The sequence below is a fragment of the Ovis aries genome, unplaced genomic scaffold, assembly GCF_016772045.2.
Source record: "Ovis aries strain OAR_USU_Benz2616 breed Rambouillet unplaced genomic scaffold, ARS-UI_Ramb_v3.0 scaffold_85, whole genome shotgun sequence".
Lineage (NCBI taxonomy): Eukaryota > Metazoa > Chordata > Mammalia > Artiodactyla > Bovidae > Ovis > Ovis aries.
The window spans coordinates 1,076,982-1,096,041 of NW_024599827.1; the positions used below are offsets into that span (position 1 = coordinate 1,076,982).

Genomic DNA, 19,060 nt, shown 5'->3' on the forward strand with positions numbered 1-19,060 from the left:
CTGTACTTTTGAGCACCTGCTCCATGCCAGGCCATGGTACTAAGGATGACAGTGGTAAAGGAGACAGGTGTAGTTCTACCCTCAAGGAGTTTAAATTCTAAAGAAACTATTATGAGAGCATTTCAGGCAAATTTTGATAATTTTAAAATATGCTAATTATATGGCTGCTTGACCTCCCAATCTAAAAACTAATATTGAGGGACATGTTGAAACATTACTCAAAACACATTTAAATCATAAGTAGCTTATCAGTACAGTAAAGGGAAGAAAGACAGCTTCACTTACTCCAGTCTTTGTAAAGATTCAACTCCAGGGACTTCCCTGGTGGTCCAGTAGCTAAGACTCTGTGCTCCTAATCCAGGGGGCCTGGGTTCAATCCTTGGTCAGGGAACTAGAGCCCACATGCCACAACTAAAGATCCCGAGTGCCACAAGTAAGACCTGGCACAGCCAAATAAATAAACAAAAATAAGCATTCAAAAATTAATAGAACTTTCCTGGTGCCTGATAAATCACATCAGTCATGTCTGACTCTTTGCTATGGATTATATCCCACCAGCCTCCTTTGTCCATGGCGTTCTCCAGGCAAGAATACTGGAGTGGGTTGCCATGCCATTCTCCAGGGGATCTGCCTGACCCAAGGCTTAAGCTCATGTGTCCTGCATTGCCAGGCGGTTTCTTTACCACTAGTGCCACCTGGGAAGCCCTCTCTGGTGTTCCAGTGGTAAAGAATCTTCCTGCCAATAGAGGGGACACAGGTTCGATCCCTGGTTCAGGAAGATTCCACAAGCCACTGGGTGGCTGAGTGGAGCTCTAGAGCCCATGAGCTACCAAGCAGAGAAGCCACCACAATCAGATGCTCACTCACCACAGCGAAGAGCAGCCCCAGCTCACCACAACGAGAGCAGCCTGTGTGCAGCAACAAAGAGCTAGTGCAGCCAAAGATAATAAATAAATGAATAAATAATTTTTTAAAAATAAACTTAAAAAATGATAATAATTCAGTGTGACTGCATCTAATACTTATATTTAGTTGATGGCTGACCATTACTATGAATCTGCTGGTGCCCCCTCCATAGCAAGTCAACACCAGCAGTAAAGAACGGACTGATGTCGTTGGTTGTGTTTAGGATTAACTGAAATGCAAATGGATCACACACCTTCCTTGTGAGGAAGGCAGCCTATATACTTGTTTGAAAAGCAGTTCTGTTCTGATGAAAAGTGTCTTTAAGCGTTCAGAAGAAAAAATGGTGTAGCTGCTCAAAGGCTTGCCTGCATCTACTCAGGGATTTGTGACAGGCTATAAAAGAGAGGCGTTTGCTACTTGGCGTAGTGCAGAAACCCAGGCTGTGGAGATGAGGCCAGACCAGGAGGAAGGCAGAGGGACGATGAGCTAGCTGCCAGAAAGAACCTGGAAAGGGCCCATCATGGGTTTCTCCTTGTCCGCAGGGAAGTCGCTCGCATGGGGAGACGGTTTCATATTCCTAGAACTTTGCTGCTCTCAATTAGGAGACAAGAGAAGGAAGAAACAGCCACAGTATTGAATGGCTTATTATGTGCCAGGCATGTATTACATGCTTGACAGTTTACTAAATTAATCTCACATCAACCCTGCAAGGCAGTTCATATCACCACCACTTCTTTAAGGGGATATATTGAAGTTCCTTTGCTTTTTTTTTTTTTTTTTGGCTGCACTGGGTCTTAGTTGCAGCATATAGGATCTAGTTCCCTGACCAAGGATTAAACCCAAGCCTGCAGAGTCTTAACCACTGGACCACGAGCAAGTCTCAAAATTGAGGTTCTTGAGGTAGAGAGAGCTGCTGAGTATCACAGTTAGTGAATGTCAAAGCCTATTGAAAACTCATTTATTTCTTCTTCACAGAGCCATACAGGATATAAAATAACTTCCTTGGGCAAAAAAATATATGAGGTTAAACATTTAGAAGAAAATATAAGAAGATATCTGTGTGGTATCAAGGTAAGAAGGGATTTCTTTAAAAAGACATACAAGGTCAACTATAAATGATAAGATGAATAGACAGCTATCCATTCATTCAATACTCTTGAACATCTACCAGAGACTGCTTGAGGAACTTGGGATCCATCATTGAAAAAAAAAGACCAAAATCTCTACCAACAGAGGATTAGTATCCAGCATATATAAACAATGTCTACAAGTGAGAAGACAAAAAAGAAACTCATGGGCAAAAGGTATGACAAGCAGTTTACAGAAGTAAAAACCCACATGGCCAGTAAGCATTAAAAAATGGGTATTTAACTAGCCATCAGGAAAATACAAATTATAAACATCAAAGAAATAATGTAACAAATACAAACCTGGCAAAAATGAAAAAGCTTGAAAACACTGAGTATCATTGGAGATGATATGGTACAAGAAGGATTCCTAGATTTTTGGTCAGACTATAAATTGGTTTCCATGACCTCAGATAATAATTTGTGCAATAATAGCTAGTAAAGTTGAAGATGGCGTATTATTTCTCTCAGCAATTACTTCCCTAGGCACAGACCCTAAAGGAATTAACATATAAAAGAACATGTAATAAAATTGTCCATAAAAACAAAATTGGAAACACTTTAATTAGATGTGCGACAGGAGGGTAAAAAAAATACGTGTTCTGATGTCTTCATACAATGGACCATTACTCAGCAGCAAAAATAAATGAGTGAAAGCTACACTTAACAACATGGATGAATCTCACTAACATAATGTTGAGCAAAAAAAATATGAAGTTGCAGACTATTCACAGTATAATTTCAGTTACATAAAGTTTTAAAAGTAGAAAACCACAGTATAGGAACTTCCCTGGTGGTCCAGTGGCTAAAATTCTGCACTCCCAGTGCAGAGGGCCTAAGTTTGATCCCTGGTCAGAGAACTAGGTCCTACATGCCGCAGCTAAGAGTTCTCACGTCACAATTAAATATCTCGCACACTGCAACTGAAAGATTCAACATGCCACAACAAAGATGGAAGATTGTGGCTCAACTAAGAACTTGCACAGCCAAATAAATAAAATAAATATTTAAAAAATAAAAATAAGTAAAACAACACTACATATTTTGTTTAGGAATATGCAGTAAAAGTATAAAGAAAAGTAAGGGAATTTTAAACTCTAAATTCAGAGTAGTTATTACATCTGGGGATAAAAGAGGAAAATGTACCTACTTATTTGTACTGATAGTGTTTCATTGCCTAAGCTGGGAGGATGTACGTGAATAGGTACTGTATTAATATTTGTGTGTGTGTGCTCAGTAGTGTCCGACTCTTTGTGACCCATAGACTGTAACCCCCCAGGCCCCTCTGTCCATGGAATTCTCCAGGCAAGAATACTGGAGCAGGGTGCCATTTCCTACTCCAGCAGATCTTCCTGACCCAGGGATCGAACCCAGGTCTCTCACATCTCCTGCACTGGCACCACCTGGGAAGCCCTGTATTACTATTTAATCCAATCTAACTCTTAATGATTACATAATAATAAATTTAGCAAACTAAGTATAAATCTATAAAAATAGACCTTGCTTATGAGAAATAAGCAAGGACTCCTCAAATATAAATTAATGCTGTTCTCTGTGAGTTGTAAACAGCTAATCTTTGCTTTGGGTTTCGAATCTACCAGGAAACCCTGACTTAGAGAATCAGCACAAAACGTGCAGCCAGGGACATAAAGTACTGAAAACAGTGAAGGAGACATCTTAACAGCTTTTCCTAAAAGCACACTGAGAAAACAAAAAGTCAGATTAACGGTGTCAGGTTGTCAAAGGCTACTTTGGAGATACCTCAGGGCAAAGGCTGTAAAGTATAAGAGGCCCAGGTTTTTAAAACATGGGCAAGTGTGGGAAAGACCCAGAATGGTCTGGGGAATGGGGCACTCCTGAACTTCGAGACTGAGGGTATGGGAAAAGCAGAGGGTTCATTACTAGAAGGATTTGGGGCATACCTGGATCAGAGACCCAGCAAAGCTACAATAGGAACCACTCTGTGTTTCTCATGCTGCTTACTGGGTTGGCCAAAAAGTTAATTCAGGTTTGTCCATCACATCCTACAGAAAAAGCCAAATGACCATTTGGTCAACCCAATACTGGTCTCCCCAACTCAGTATGAACTTCTTCCAAGGCAGAGAGGAGGTCGTCAAGCGAGTTCTCACATGTCCATGGATCTGTGCTACACTGGGAGGGGCCCAAAGCTAAAGCACACAAAGACCTCAAGGAGTGAGAGAGCAGGGTCAAAGGTGAAGTCCAACAGAGGAGAAAGACATGAGGAGAATGAACTCAAAGTCAAACACGATGAGAGGGGAGATGAACGGTGGTGAGAGCACTGGGAAAGACTTTGCCAACGTCTTGAATCTTGACAGAGATAGGACTAGAAACAGAGGGGCAAGTGGAGAAAGGCTTGAGAGGAGGGGAGAATAAGCAGAGGAAAGCAGGAGGCAACAACAGTTCTATATGACTATGGCATGGAGACACACCCAAACACACCACCATTTGAAGGAGACAGTAGCCACATCCAAGGGCAGAACTCAATGATGCCTGCCTCAGTCACCAAGAAATGCTGACCCAGTGAAGTTTGCCCTCTGCATCCACAGGTTCCACATCTGCGGACAGAAAATATTCAGGAAGGGATTTCCCTGGTGGTTCAGTGGTTAACACTCCACCTTCCAATGCAGGGGTTGCGGGTTCAGTTCCTAGTCAGAGAACTAGTATCCTGCATACTGCAGGTTGCAGCCAAAATTTTCAAAAAGCAAATAAGCAAACACAACATTATAAATCAACTATACTTCAAATTTAAAATGTTTTTTAAAATGAAAAGAAAATATTTAGGACAAATTTTTCCCAGAAGTTCTGAAACAAAACTTGAGTTTGTCACGCACCATCGACTACTTACACAGCATTTACATTGTATAGATAGCTATTTCCAGAGCACTTGCATTGTATTAAGTAGTATGAGTAATCTAGAGATGATTTAAAGTCTACAGAGGATGTGCTTAAGTTACATGCACATAATTGAGCATCCTTGGATTTTGATATGTGCAGGAGGTTCTGGAACCAATTTCCCTACACACAACAAGCAGTGATGTACCTATTTCCTTTCATTCTCCCCACCAATGCTAGTTACATCTTGACTCAAAGGAATGACCTGTTTTATTGAGCCAATACTTTAACCTGAATTTGTGGCCAAAATTCAAATATTTCCAAGTGAATTCTCATAAACTTCTATACCTCTAATAAAGACTGTGCAAGCTTAAGAAGCCTGCCTGGGATGTCTTCCTCAACCAGTATTATAATAAAGGCAGTTTGGTCCAGCTGACATTGGGCTGGGTAATGACCTAGTGAGAAATGTGCTTGGGAAGCAAATCAGAATAGATTCACATTTCTTTACAAGTTATAAACAACACATTTTTGTAACCAGAGAAATAAACAGAGCTCACTTCTAAGAAAGCAAACATTTGTAGGAAAGTCACTAGATGACATCTGCTCTCTGATGGAAAATTTACGGAAAACAGCATGATCCACGCCAAGCCAAGGGAAAGACCAATTAGTATTATTTAGACTACGTCACTATTACACTTCCTTGTACAAGAAACAATCACCTTCCCTTTCACCTACAAATCTCTCTACCCTTTAACACCAATGTTCTCCAACTAGACACTAAATGTTTCCTTCTTCCAAAAGTCAGTAATCTATTCAGGGCTCAGTGCCAACAGCAAGGATGAACATTACTGGTAGGCTCCTTTGGCTGACCTAACATATATTAGGAAAGAAGGGTGAAAAGGGATGGAAGAGAAGAAAGAGTGAGAAAAGAAGTAAAATTAGTAAAGGAGGAAGTGCCTAAGACTGTGACAGGTAGAGTCCCTCTACTCAGTCACTAGCCACTTGCATTATGCTATACACTGAGAAAGACATCGAGTGAATTAGAGAAGTGAGTTTATCTTAGCTCTGACTCTCACCGGTTCTGAACCTTGGGTAGGTCTGTCTGGGGATCCATGATCTCTGAGGCACTCTTTATCCTGTCCTTGAATTTTCAAATACAACTGGTCTACCACATACTATGCCACAGAGGATACAGAGAAGCCTGTTACAAGGAGTCCAAACACAAAGTGACACAGTCACGATGTCAGCATTCATGTAACTACGGTAACCAAGTCCCCCTACCCAGAAACTGTCCCAGAAGACCACAGGAAAACAGAACACGGGACTATCAATAGTTTTGAATAACTATTTTCAAATAGTGTCAACCATATGATAAAAATCTTAAGGAAATGCAGCATTTATTTATTTATCCGGCCTCGATGGCCTTAGTTGTGGCATGTGAGATCTTGGCTGCATCGTGCAGATCTTTGGTTGTGGCACACAGACTCTGTAGTTGTGTGTTGGCTCAGCAGTTGTGGCATGCAATCTTAGTTGCTCTATGGAATGTGAGATCTTAGTTCCCCAACCAGGGATCAAATCCACATCCCCTGCATTGCAAGGTGGATTTTTAACCCCTGGACCACCAGGGAAGTCCCTTAAGGATTTTTTTTTTTTTTTTTTTGGTGTTAGGTCAAGTATAGGTAGGATCCAATAAAGAAAACGTCACCAAGGGCAGATTTTTAAATATTCATTCTTAAGAAAGTGGTACAGCTGGAGACCATGACAAAGCACAGAAAGAGCTTCACTTGAAGTCACTCTCTTACCAGGGACCAATAGCAGTCAAAGGTGGTTGGGAGAGGAGCCACATTAAAATAAGTATGCAGACAGAGCAATGACCCCAGCTCCTACAATGAGTCCTTTAGGATGCTAGATAAATCAAGTTGCAATTAAAAAAAAAAACTATATGATCAAAAATGATATTTTTTTAAGATTCTTTTGATGTTGACCATTTTTAAAGTCTTTATTGAATTTGTTACAATATTGTTTCTGTTTCATTTTGCTGCTGCAAGGCAAATGGGATCTTAGCTCCTCAACCAACAACCGCTGCATTGGAAGGTGAAGTCTTCTCCATTCGAACCACTGGGCCACCAGGCAAGTCCCAAGAATTATATTTGAAGTATTTAATGATTGTTAAAGCACAGGTACCAACCAATCAGATGGCAGCCATGATTACTGATTTGGCCAGGTAGATAGGTATGGCTGGTAGGTACTTGCTTAACTAATCCCAGATCCATTCCTGACCATCTTAAAGACAGATTTCTAGGGTATACAAACAAACCATCAAGGAGCCTGTGGTAGCCATCACTACTGTCCACTACATATTTCCAGTTCTCCTCTTGGGCCCATGGTACGAGTGCATGACGCCAACCCTTTGAAGTTAGGCATGGCCATGTCACTTGCTTTGGCTAACAAAGCAAAAAACGCCTAACAAAATGTGAGTGGTATGCGTCACTTCTATCCAGAAAATTCAGAGAACCAGCGCTCAACTTGTCACATTTCCTATTCTCCACAGAAATGGCAACCAGCAATGTTTTAGATGGCAACAGCACTGAGAAGAAATGTGATAGATATACAAATGAGTGAGAAGAAGCCCTCTGTGTATTATGCTGCTGAGATTTTCTTGAAGGTTACTGCAGAGGATCTAGCCTATCCTGACTGATGCCAGGAAAAATCTGCCCACTAGTTTTGGGAATAATCAAAAGGTGATGGGGCCATTGCAAACACCCATTCAAGGACATGTGAACAGATTAAAAGCAACTTGGAAACTACATGCATCTGCAGCATTAAACAACAGTAACAGAACATGCAAGAGGTAATATATTTTTTTTTTTTAGTTTTTTATTTTTTACATTTTAAAATCTTTAATTCTTACATGCATTCCCAAACATGAACCCCCCTCCCACCTCCCTCCCCATAACATCTTTCTGGGTCATCCCCATGCACCAGCCCCAAGCATGCTGCATCCTGCGTCAGACATAGACTGGCGATTCAATTCACATGATAGTATACATGTTAGAATGTCATTCTCCCAAATCATCCCACCCTCTCCCTCTCCCTCTGAGTCCAAAAGTCCGTTATACACATCTGTGTCTCTTTCCCTGTCTTGCATACAGGGTCGTCATTGCCATCTTCCTAAATTCCATATATATGTGTTAGTATACTGTATTGGTGTTTTTCTTTCTGGCTTACTTCACTCTGTATAATCGGCTCCAGTTTCATCCATCTCATCAGAACTGATTCAAATGAATTCTTTTTAACCGCTGAGTAATACTCCATTGTGTATATGTACCACAGCTTTCTTATCCATTCATCTGCTGATGGACATCTAGGTTGTTTCCATGTCCTGGCTATTATAAACAGTGCTGCAATGAACATTGGGGTACATGTGTCTCTTTCAATTCTGGTTTCCTCGGTGTGTATGCCCAGAAGTGGGATTACTGGGTCATAAGGTAGTTCTATTTGCAATTTTTAAGGAATCTCCACACTGTTCTCCATAGTGGCTGTACTAGTTTGCATTCCCACCAACAGTGTAGGAGGGTTCCCTTTTCTCCACACCCTCTCCAGCATTTATTGCTTGCAGATTTTTGGATCGCAGCCATTCTGACTGGTGTGAAGTGGTACCTCATTGTGGTTTTGATTTGCATTTCTCTAATAATGAGTGATGTTGAGCATCTTTTCATGTGTTTGTTAGCCATCCGTGTGTCTTCTTTGGAGAAATGTCTATTTAGTTCTTTGGCCCATTTTTTGATAGGGTCGTTTATTTTTCTGGAGTTGAGCTGCAGAAGTTGCTTGTATATTTTTGAGATTAGTTGTTTGTCAGTTGCTTCATTAGCTATTATTTTCTCCCATTCAGAAGGCTGTCTTTTCACCTTGCTTATATTTTCCTTTGTTGTGCAGAAGCTTTTAATTTTAATTAGATCCCATTTGTTTATTTTTGCTTTTATTTCCAGCATTCTGGGAGGTGGATCATAGAGGATCCTGCTGTGATTTATGTCTGAGAGTGTTTTGCCTATGTTCTCCTCTAGGAGTTTTATAGTTTCTGATCTTACATTTAGATCTTTAATCCATTTTGAGTTTATTTTTGTGTGCGGTGTTAGAAAGTGATCTAGTTTCATTCTTTTTACAAGTGGTTGACCAGTTTTCCCAGCACCACTTGTTAAAGAGATTGTCTTTACTCCATTGTATATTCTTGCCTCCTTTGTCAAAGATAAGGTGTCCATATGTGTGTGGATTTATCTCTGGGCTTTCTATTTTGTTCCATTGATCTATATGTCTGTCTTTGTGCCAGTACCATACTGTGCAAGAGGTAATATTTTGGAAGCAAAGCTTTACTCTAGGAATCTAAACTTTAGGTAGCATTTGCTGTGAATACTTAAGAAAACAAAAGTGATCTTGGACTTTGAGAAACAAGATATAAAAGATGAGTTGATAAGACAATAGTTTTAAATTAAAGGGAAGCTGGCATTAATAAAAAACAAGGAAACAATCTTAATGCATTGAAAGGAGAAAAGAACAGAAATTACAGAAAATAAACTGGATGTAGTTTTTTAGAATACTAAGATGAGAGATCAGTAAAAATGAAAAAGAGCAAGGGAAACTAATTAATCTAAACAACAAAGAGAAAATATTTTGAAGATAAAATTAACAGAGCATCAAGGACCCATCATATAATAACAAAAGATATAAAATTTATGTTATCAGAGTATAAAAGGGAAAAAAGAAATAGCATAGGGTTAAAAAATACATTTGAAGAAATAATGGCTGAAATTCTACCAATTCGGGGAAAACCATAAAACCAAAGATTCAAGAGGCTGAATCCTTAAAAAGAATAACATCAAAGAAACACACACACATACACACAAAATACCATAATCAAACATCTGAAATTAGCGGACAAATAAACACTGCCTATAGGGGAACAGCAATTAAAATGGATAGTGGATTTCTCATCTTAAACCAAAGAAGCCAGAAAGAAGCAGCAGACATTTCAAGTGCTGAAATTTAAAAAAAAAATAAAAACGTTTGGACCAGAACTCTATGCCCAGCAAAAATACCCTTCAGGAATAAAGGGGAAATCCAGACATTCTCAGAAGAAGGAAGACTAAGAATTGTCACCAGAAGACCTACCTTTAAAGAAATGATAAAATAAGTACTCTAAAAAAAAGGCGGGACTTCTTTGGTGGTGCAGTGGATAAGAATCCACCAGCCAATGCAGGGAACACAGGTTCGATCCCTGATCCAGGAACATCCCATATGCCATGCAGCAGCTAAGCCCGCGCGCATCACAACTACTGAGCCTGCACTCGAGAGCCCATATGCCATGCATCGCAAACTACTGAGCCCATGTGCTGCAACCGCTGAAGCCTGAGCACCCTAGAGCCTGTGCTCTGCAACAAGAGAAGCCACCGCAAGAGAAGTCCACGCGCCATAACAAAGAGTAGCCCTGCTCATCACAATTAGAGAAAGTCCATGATCAACAATGAAGACCCAGTGCAGCCAAAATTATTTTTATTTTATTCTTTTTAAAATTATTCTTTTAAGTTTAAATTAATTTTAAAATTAAAATTAATTAAATTCTTTTTAAAATTATTTTTAAAAGATATTTGAAAGATGGTAAATTATAACAGAAGATCTGAAACTCCAAGAAGGAAGAAAGAACAATGTAATGGGTAAAAATAGGGTAAAGAATGCCCTTGTCTTCATGAACTTATTAAAAAAATGTTTTATTTACTATTTTTGGCTGCACTGGGTCTTCATTGATGTGCACAAGCTTTCTCTACTTGCAGACAGCAGAGACTACTCTTCATTGCAATAAGCAGGCTTCTCATTGTGGACCACAGGCTCTAGAGCACAGGCTCAATAACTGTGGCACAGGGGCCTAGTTGCCCTAGGGCATATGGGATCTTCCCACACCAGAGATCTTCCCACACCAGAGATCAAACCCATGACCCGTGCACAGGCAGGCAAACTCAACCACTGAACCACCAGGAAAGTCCTTCATGAGCCTTATTAAAAACTACATTTGATAGTTGAAACAAAAAATTATATCATCTGATGTGGTGCTCAATGTATGAAAAGAATACAATTAAGATAATTATGCTATTAAAAATAGGAAAAGGTAAAACCTAAATTAAGGTAAAGTTTTGACACTTCACAGTGTCTGTGATAAGATAGCACCACCATAAGAGGGTTAAGGGAAAGAGAAAGATTCAAAACCTTTACAGATAAATCAACACGTAATTCTAAATAAATTTCAAGAAGACCACAGGAAGGCAATAAAAGGGAACCACAGGAATAAGAGACAGAGAAACAAAACATAAAATGGCAAGCTAAAACCCTAATATAGAGACTTCCCTGGTGGTCCAGTAGCTAAGACTTGGTACTCCCAATGCAGGGGCCCTGGGTTTGATCCCTGGTCAGGAAACTATATCCCACAGGTCACAACTAAGAGTCCACATGCCACACTAAAGATTCTGCATGCCACACACACACACACACACACACACACACACACACACACACAAGATCCCCCATGCTGCAACTGATACCTGGTTCAATCCAATAAATAAATAAACACTTTTAAATAAAAAATAAATAAACCCTACAAATATAACATACAGTTTTAACATCAATAATATATATTTATATAACATATAATTAAAACATATCAATAGTTACTTTAAATGGTTGAAATATACTGTGTACCAGATAGAGACTGGCTGAGTGGATTAAAAAAAAGTACACACAACTTAATTATATGCTCGCTATAAGAAATCACTGCAGATATATAGACAGGCTGAACATAAAAAATATTAAAGTAAAAGAAAAATATATTATGCTAATAGCATATTTAATACTTATTTCTTTAAAGGAGTGGCTACATTAAAAGACATAAACTTCAAAGCAAAGAAAATCTCCACAGAGGAACATTCCACCAAGGAAATATAGGCACACTAAATGTGTATGCACCAAACAATAGAGCTCTAAAATACTTAAAGCAAACACTGATAAAATTGAAAGGAAAAATATGCAAATTTACAATCAGAGTTGGAACACCCCATGTCAGCAATTGATTGATAACTAGATAGAAAGTCAACAGTGCTACAAAAGAACTAGACAACACTGTCAATCAGCACAATTTAATCGACCTTTAAAGAACACTTTACCCAGCAATAGCAGAACATACATTCTTTTCAAGTGCCCATGGAACATTCACTAAAATAGACCATATTTTTGGTCATGAAACAAACCTCAACAAATTTAAAATAATTGGAATCATACAGTGTGTTCTCTAGCCATAATGGAATTGAGCTAGAAATCAGTAACAAAAAGGTAACAGGAAATTCTCCAAATAGAAAATAAATAACATATTTCTAAATAATTCATGGGTCAGAGAGAACTCCTCAAAGGAAACAGAAAAATTCAAAAAATGAATTTTAAATTAAAACGTATCAAATTTTGTGGAATATGGCAAAACAACTTACAGAAAGAAAAATTTATAACACTAAATGCTTACATTAAAAAAAAGAAAAGATCTCAAATTAATGATCTAATTCCACTCCAAGAAAATAAAAAACAAAGAGGAAAAAATCCAAGGCAACCAGAAGAAAGAAAATAATAAAGAGCACAAGCCACGGAAACAGAAAACAGAAAAGCAGCAGAAGAAATCAATGAAAGAAAAACCTGACAATTTGAAAAGGTCAACAATATGCATCAACAAACAATAAATTGACAGAGAAAAAAATCAAGACTGATGAAGAATAAAGATATGATACAAACGACCAATGGGCTTCCCTTGTGGCTCAGCTGGTAAAGCATCCGCCTTACAAGGCGGGAGACCTGGGTTCGATCCACTGGATCATGGAAAAAGCAAGAGAGTTCCAGAAAACATCTATTTCTGCTTTATTGACTATGCCAAAGCCTTTGACTGTGTGGATCACAAGAAACTGTGGAAAATTCTGAGAGAGATGGGAATCCCAGACCACTTGACCTGCCTCTTGAGAAACCTGTATGCAGGTCAGGAAGCAACAGTTAGAACTGGACATGGAACAACAGACTAACAGTTCCAAATAGGAAAAGGAGTACATCAAGGCTGTATATTGTCACCCTGCTTATTTAACTTCTATGCAGAGTACATCATGAGAAACTCTGGACTAGAAGAAACACAAGCTGGAATCAAGATTGTTGGGAGAAATATCAATAACCTCAGATATGCAGATGACACCACCCTTACGGCAGAAAGTGAAAAGGAACTAAAAAGCCTCTTGATGAAAGTGAAAGAGGAGAGTGAAAAAGTTGGCTTAAAGCTCAACATTCAGAAAATGAAGATCATGGCATCTGGTCCCATCACTTCATGGGAAATAGATGGGAAACAGTAGAAACAGTGTTAGACTTTATCTTTTGGGGGCACCAAAATCACTGCAGATGGTGATTGCAGCCATGAAATTAAAAGACGCTTACTCCTTGGAAGGAAAGTTATGACCAACCTAGATAGCATATTCAAAAGCAGAGACATTACTTTGCCAACAAAGGTCCATCTAGTCAAGGCTATTGTTTTTCCAGTGGTCATGTATGGATGTGAGAGTTGGACTGTGCTCAAGAAAGCTGAGCACTGAAGAACTGATGCTTTTGAGCTGTGGTGTTGGAGAAGACTCTTGGGAGTCCCTTGAACTGCAAGGAGATCCAACCAGTCCATCCTAAAGGAGATCAGTCCTGGGTGTTCTTTGGAAGGACTGATGCTGAAGCTGAAACTCCAGTACTTTGGCCACCTCATGTGAAGTGTTGACTCATTGGAAAACACTCTGATGCTGGGAGGGATTGGGGGCAGGAGGAGAAGGGGATGACAGAGGATGAGATGGCTGCACGGCATCACCGACTTGATGGACATGAGTTTGGGTGAACTCCAGGAGTTGGTGATGGACAGGGATGCTGCGATTCATGGGGTCGCAAAGAGTCGGACATGACTGAGCGACTGAACTGAACTGAAGTGAATTGAAGAAACTACCAATATCAGGAATGAAACAGGGCATCACTACAGATACTGCAGTTATTAGAAGGATAATTATGGAAAGCAAACAACTCCACATGTATAAATTCAACTATTTTGATGAAATAGGCCAATTCCTTGAAAAACAGAAACAACCAAAATTCACCCAACATAAGATAATCTAAAGAGTGCTATAACTATTAAGGAAATTGAGTTCATAGTTTAAAGCTTGTCCAGTATGAAAGCTCCAGGATCACATGGTTTCTTTCACTGGAGAACTGTACCACACATTTAAAGAATTAACACCAATCCTACACAATCTGTTCCAGAAAAGAGAAGAGGAGGAAACACTCCACAACTCATTTTATGAAGACAGTATTACCTTGATATCAAAATCAGATAAAGACAGTACAAAAAAAAAAGAAAGGACAGGTGACTAAGTCTCATGAAGGGAGATGCAAAAATCCTCAAACAAAATATGAAGAAATAAAATTCATCAGTATACAACGAATGATACACCATGACCAACTGTGGTTTATCCTGAGTGCAACGCTGTTTTTATTTGAAAATCAAACAGTATAATGTATCAAATCAAGAGGGTAAAAAAGATGAGTCACAAGATCTTATCAATTGATAAAGAAAAAGGCATTTGACAAGATTAAGCACTTATTCATGATAAAAATTCTTAGCAAACCAGAAATAGAGAACTTGCTCAGCTTAATAAAGAGCAATAATCTACAGACAATGTCATACTTACTGATGTAAGACTAAATGTTTTCTCCCTCATATCAGGAATAAGGTAGAATGTCCACTCTCTGACTATAACTGGAAGTGATAGCAAGTGTATTAAGGCAAGAAAAGAAAACAAAGGCATACAGATTGAAATGGAAGAAATAAAATCTTATTTATAGATGATGTGATTGTCTGTTTAATCACTTCCTAGTCACCTTATTCATGACGAAGGGACTCCCACCTTATTGTTACAGGAATGGCCAATACATGACACATGGCATTAGACAGATGAGACAGACAACAGTTTATTAATCTTATATACTCAGAGTCCAAGGGAAGAGCCGATACAACATCCCATGCATGCGTGCTTGCATGCTAAGTCGCTTCAGTTGTGTCTGACTCTTTGCTACACTATGGACTATAACCCACCAGGCTCCTCTGTCCATGGAATTCTCCAGGCAAGAAATATTGAAGTGGGTTGCCATGCCCTCCTCCAGGCGATCTTCCCTACTCAGGGATCTAACCCCTGTCTCTTACGGCTCCTGCACTGGCAGGCAGGTTCTTTATCACTAGTACCACCTGGGAAGATCACCACATGCCATACAGGACTCCATCGTGGTCTCACCCAGGACAAAATAAACAAGAAGGGACAAGGGACAGGCTTTGTAGTATCCAGAGTGTGAGGTGACCTCTGGCTCTCTCAGGAGGATATGACTGGCTTGTTTGAGTAATTCTGCAGGCTGCAGGGAACAGAAACCCACTACTCTGCTATAAGCAGGAACTTTGCCTTGATACTTAGATAAGGAAGGTTGTATGCCTAGGAGACCATATCGATGGGAAGAGTGGGGAGGGGAACTGTCAGATACACACTCAAGGCTCTTGTGGGTTCACCAGATATCAAGGCAGCACATAATACTGGGCCTTAATTTTAGGCCACATTGTCTACATTGAAAATCCCATGGAATCTACCAAAAAACTCCTAAAACTAATATTGTGGCTCATCTGGTAAATAATCTGTCTGCAATGTGGGAGACCTGGGTTTGATCTCCAGGTTGGGAAGATCCCCTGGAGAAGGGAATGGCTACCCATGCCAGTATTCTGGCCTGGAGAATTCCATGGACTGTATAGCCCATGGGGTCACGAAGTTGAACATGACTGAGCAACTTCCACTTTCACTTTAGAATGGCTGCAGGCTACAAACTGAAAGAAAGTAAAAGTTGCTCATTTGTGTCCGACTCTTTGCAATCTCATGGACTATACAGTCCATGGAATTCTCTAGGCCAGAATACTGGAGTGGGTAGCCTTTCCCTTCTCCAGGGGCTCTTCCCAAACCAAGAATGGAACCCAGGTCCCCTACATTGCAGCCAGATTCTTTACCAGCTGAGGCACAAGGGAAGCCCAAGAATACTGGACTGGGTAGCCTATCCCTTCTCCAGCTGATCTTCCTGACCCAGGAATAAAACCTTGGTCTCCTGCATTGCAGGCAGATTCTTTAACAAACTGAACTATCAGGGAAGCCCAAAGCAACACCCAGAGTTCTACTGCATTTCTGTGTTTTAGCAAACAACATATGGATAATAAAATGAAAAGCCCAACACCATTTACAATCACTCCAAAAAATGAAATATTTAGGTACACAGACAAAAGACATTGTTCAGAATTTTACAAAATGCTAATGAAAGAAGCCAATAGATCTAAATACTAAAGAAACAGACTGTGCTCATGTTCATTGGAAGATTCAGCTTAGTAAAGATGTTAATCCTCCCCAAACCAACCAATAGGTTTAACACAATTCCTATCAAAATTCCAGCAAGATTTTCTGTATAATATAGTCAAGCTTATTCAATAGTTCATATGAAAATGCAGAAAATAGCAAAAATAATTTTGATAAAGAAGAGTAAAGTGAGAAGAGTGATTATACATAATTTTAATACTTACCATATAGATAAAATAATAAAGATGGCATGGTACCGGAGGAGGAATAAACACATAAAACAATAGAACAAAATAAAGAGTCTGGTAACTTCCCTCATGGCCCGATGGTTAAAGGCTGCCTGCCAATGCAGGGAAATTAGAGCTACCAAGGGAACATTTCATGCAAAGATGGGCTCAATAAAGGACAGAAATGGTATGGACCTAACACAAGCAGAAGATATTAATAAGAGGTGGCAAGAATACACAGAAGAACTGTACAAAAAAAGATCTTCATGACCCAAATAACCATGATGGTGTGATCACCCACCTAGAGCCAGACATCCTGGAGTGTCAAGTCAAGAGGGCCTTAGGAAGCATCACTATGAACAAAGCTAGTGGAAGTGATGGAATTCCAGTTGAGCTATTTCAAATCCTAAAACATGGTGCTGTTAAAGTGCTGTACTCAACATGCCAGCAAATTTGGAAAATTCAGCAGTGGCCACAGGACTGGAAAAGGTCAGTTTTCATTCCAATCCCAAAGAAAGGCAATCCCAAGAAGGCTCAAACTACCACACAGTTGCCCTCATCTCACACGCTAGTAAAGTAATGCTCAAAATCCTCCAAGCCAGGCTTCAACAGGACCTGAACCATGAAATTCCAGGTGTTCAAGCTAGATTTAGAAAAGGCAAAGGAACCAGAGATCAACCAGACATCCGTTGGATCATCAAAAAAGCAAGAGAGTTCCAGAAAAACATCTATTTCTGCTTTATTGACTATGCCAAAGCCTCTGACTGTGTGGATCACAACAAACTGAGGAAAATTCTGAAAGAGATGAGAATACCAAACCACCTGACCTGCCTCCTGAGAAATCTGTATGCAGGTCAAGAAGTAACAGTTAGAACTGGACATGGAACAACAAACTGGTTACAAATCGCGGGAGTACATCAAGGCTATATACTGTCACCCTGCTTATTGAACTTATATGCAGAGTACATCATGTGAAATGCCAGGCAGATTGAAGCACAAGCTGGAACCAAGATTGCTGGGAAAAATATCAATAACCTCAGATACACAGATGACACCACCCTTATGGCAGAAAGTGAAGAAGAACTAAAGAGTCTCTTGATGAAAGTGAAAGAGGAAAATGAAAAAGTTGGCTTAAAACTCAACATTCTGGAAACTAAGATCATGGCATCTAGTCCCATCACTTCATGGTAAATAGATGGGAAAACAATGGAAACTGACAGACTTTATTTTCTTGGGCTCCAAAGTCATTGCAGATGATGACTTCAGCCATGAAATTAAAAGACACTTACTCCTTGGAAGGAAAGCTATGACCAACCTAGACAGCATATTAAAAAGCAAAGACATTACTTTGCCAACAAAGGTAAATCTAGTAAAAACTATGGTTTTCCCAGTAGTCATGTACGAACATGAGCATTGGACTATAAAGAAAGCTGAGTGTTGAAGAATTTATGCTTTTGAACTGTGGTGTTGGAGAAGAACGCTTGAGAGTCCCTTGGACTGCAAGGAGATCAAACCAGTCAATCCTAAAGGAAATCAGTCCTGAATATTCATTGGAAGGACTGATGCTGAAGCTGAAACTCCAATACTTTGGCCACCTGATGCGAAGAACTGACTCATTGGAAAATACCCTGATGCTAGGAAAGATTGAGGGCAGGAGGAGAAGGGGATGAGGAGGACAGAGGATGAGATGGTTGGATGGCATCACCAACTGGATGGACATGAGTTTGAGCAAGCTCCAGGAGCTGGTGATGGACAGGGAAGCCTGGCATGGTGCAGTCCATGGGGTCACAAAGAGCTGGACACAACTGAGTGACTGAACTGAATGCAGGGGATATAGGTTCAACACTTGGTCCAGGAACTAAGATCCTAGACTAACTAACATGCCAAGGGGCAACTAAACCCATATAAGACAACTCTGAACCCTTACTTTAAAGCACATGAGTCACAACTACTGAACCGATCCACCTAGAGTCTGTACTCCACAACAAGAGAAGCCTCCACTATGAGAAGCCCGCACACTGCAACTAGAAAGTAGTCCCTGCTTGCCCCAACCAGAGAAAACCTGTGGGCCACAGTGAGACCCAGTGCAGCAAAACAAATTAAATATTTTAAATTTGTTTCTTAAATAATAGAGTCTAGAAATAGACCCACGGAAATACTCCTGGTTAATTTTTGACAAAGGAACAAAAGTACTTCAGTGGAAGGACAGTCTCACTCTAATGCTGAAACAACAGGACATCCACAGGCAAAAGTGAGTCTTGACCTGAACCTTTCACCTTATACAAAAAAAAAAACAATTCAAAATGGATCACAAACTTAACTGTAAAACTATAAAACTTTCAGAAGAAACTATAGGAGAAATTTTTCAGGACCTAGTATAGAGTTCTTAGCCATGACACCCAACACCAGCATCCACAAATGAAAAAATGATAAGCTGGGCTTTATGCATGCATATGCTTCAGTCGTGTCTGACTCT

The 19,060-nt window shown here is 39.7% G+C and overlaps 1 protein-coding gene across 4 annotated transcripts in view; it reads right to left on the reverse strand.

The window, feature by feature from the left end:
* ADAMTSL3 (ADAMTS like 3) overlaps nt 1-19,060 on the reverse strand; it is a 381,800-nt gene that overhangs the window by 336,725 nt on the left and 26,015 nt on the right. The window lies entirely within an intron of this gene.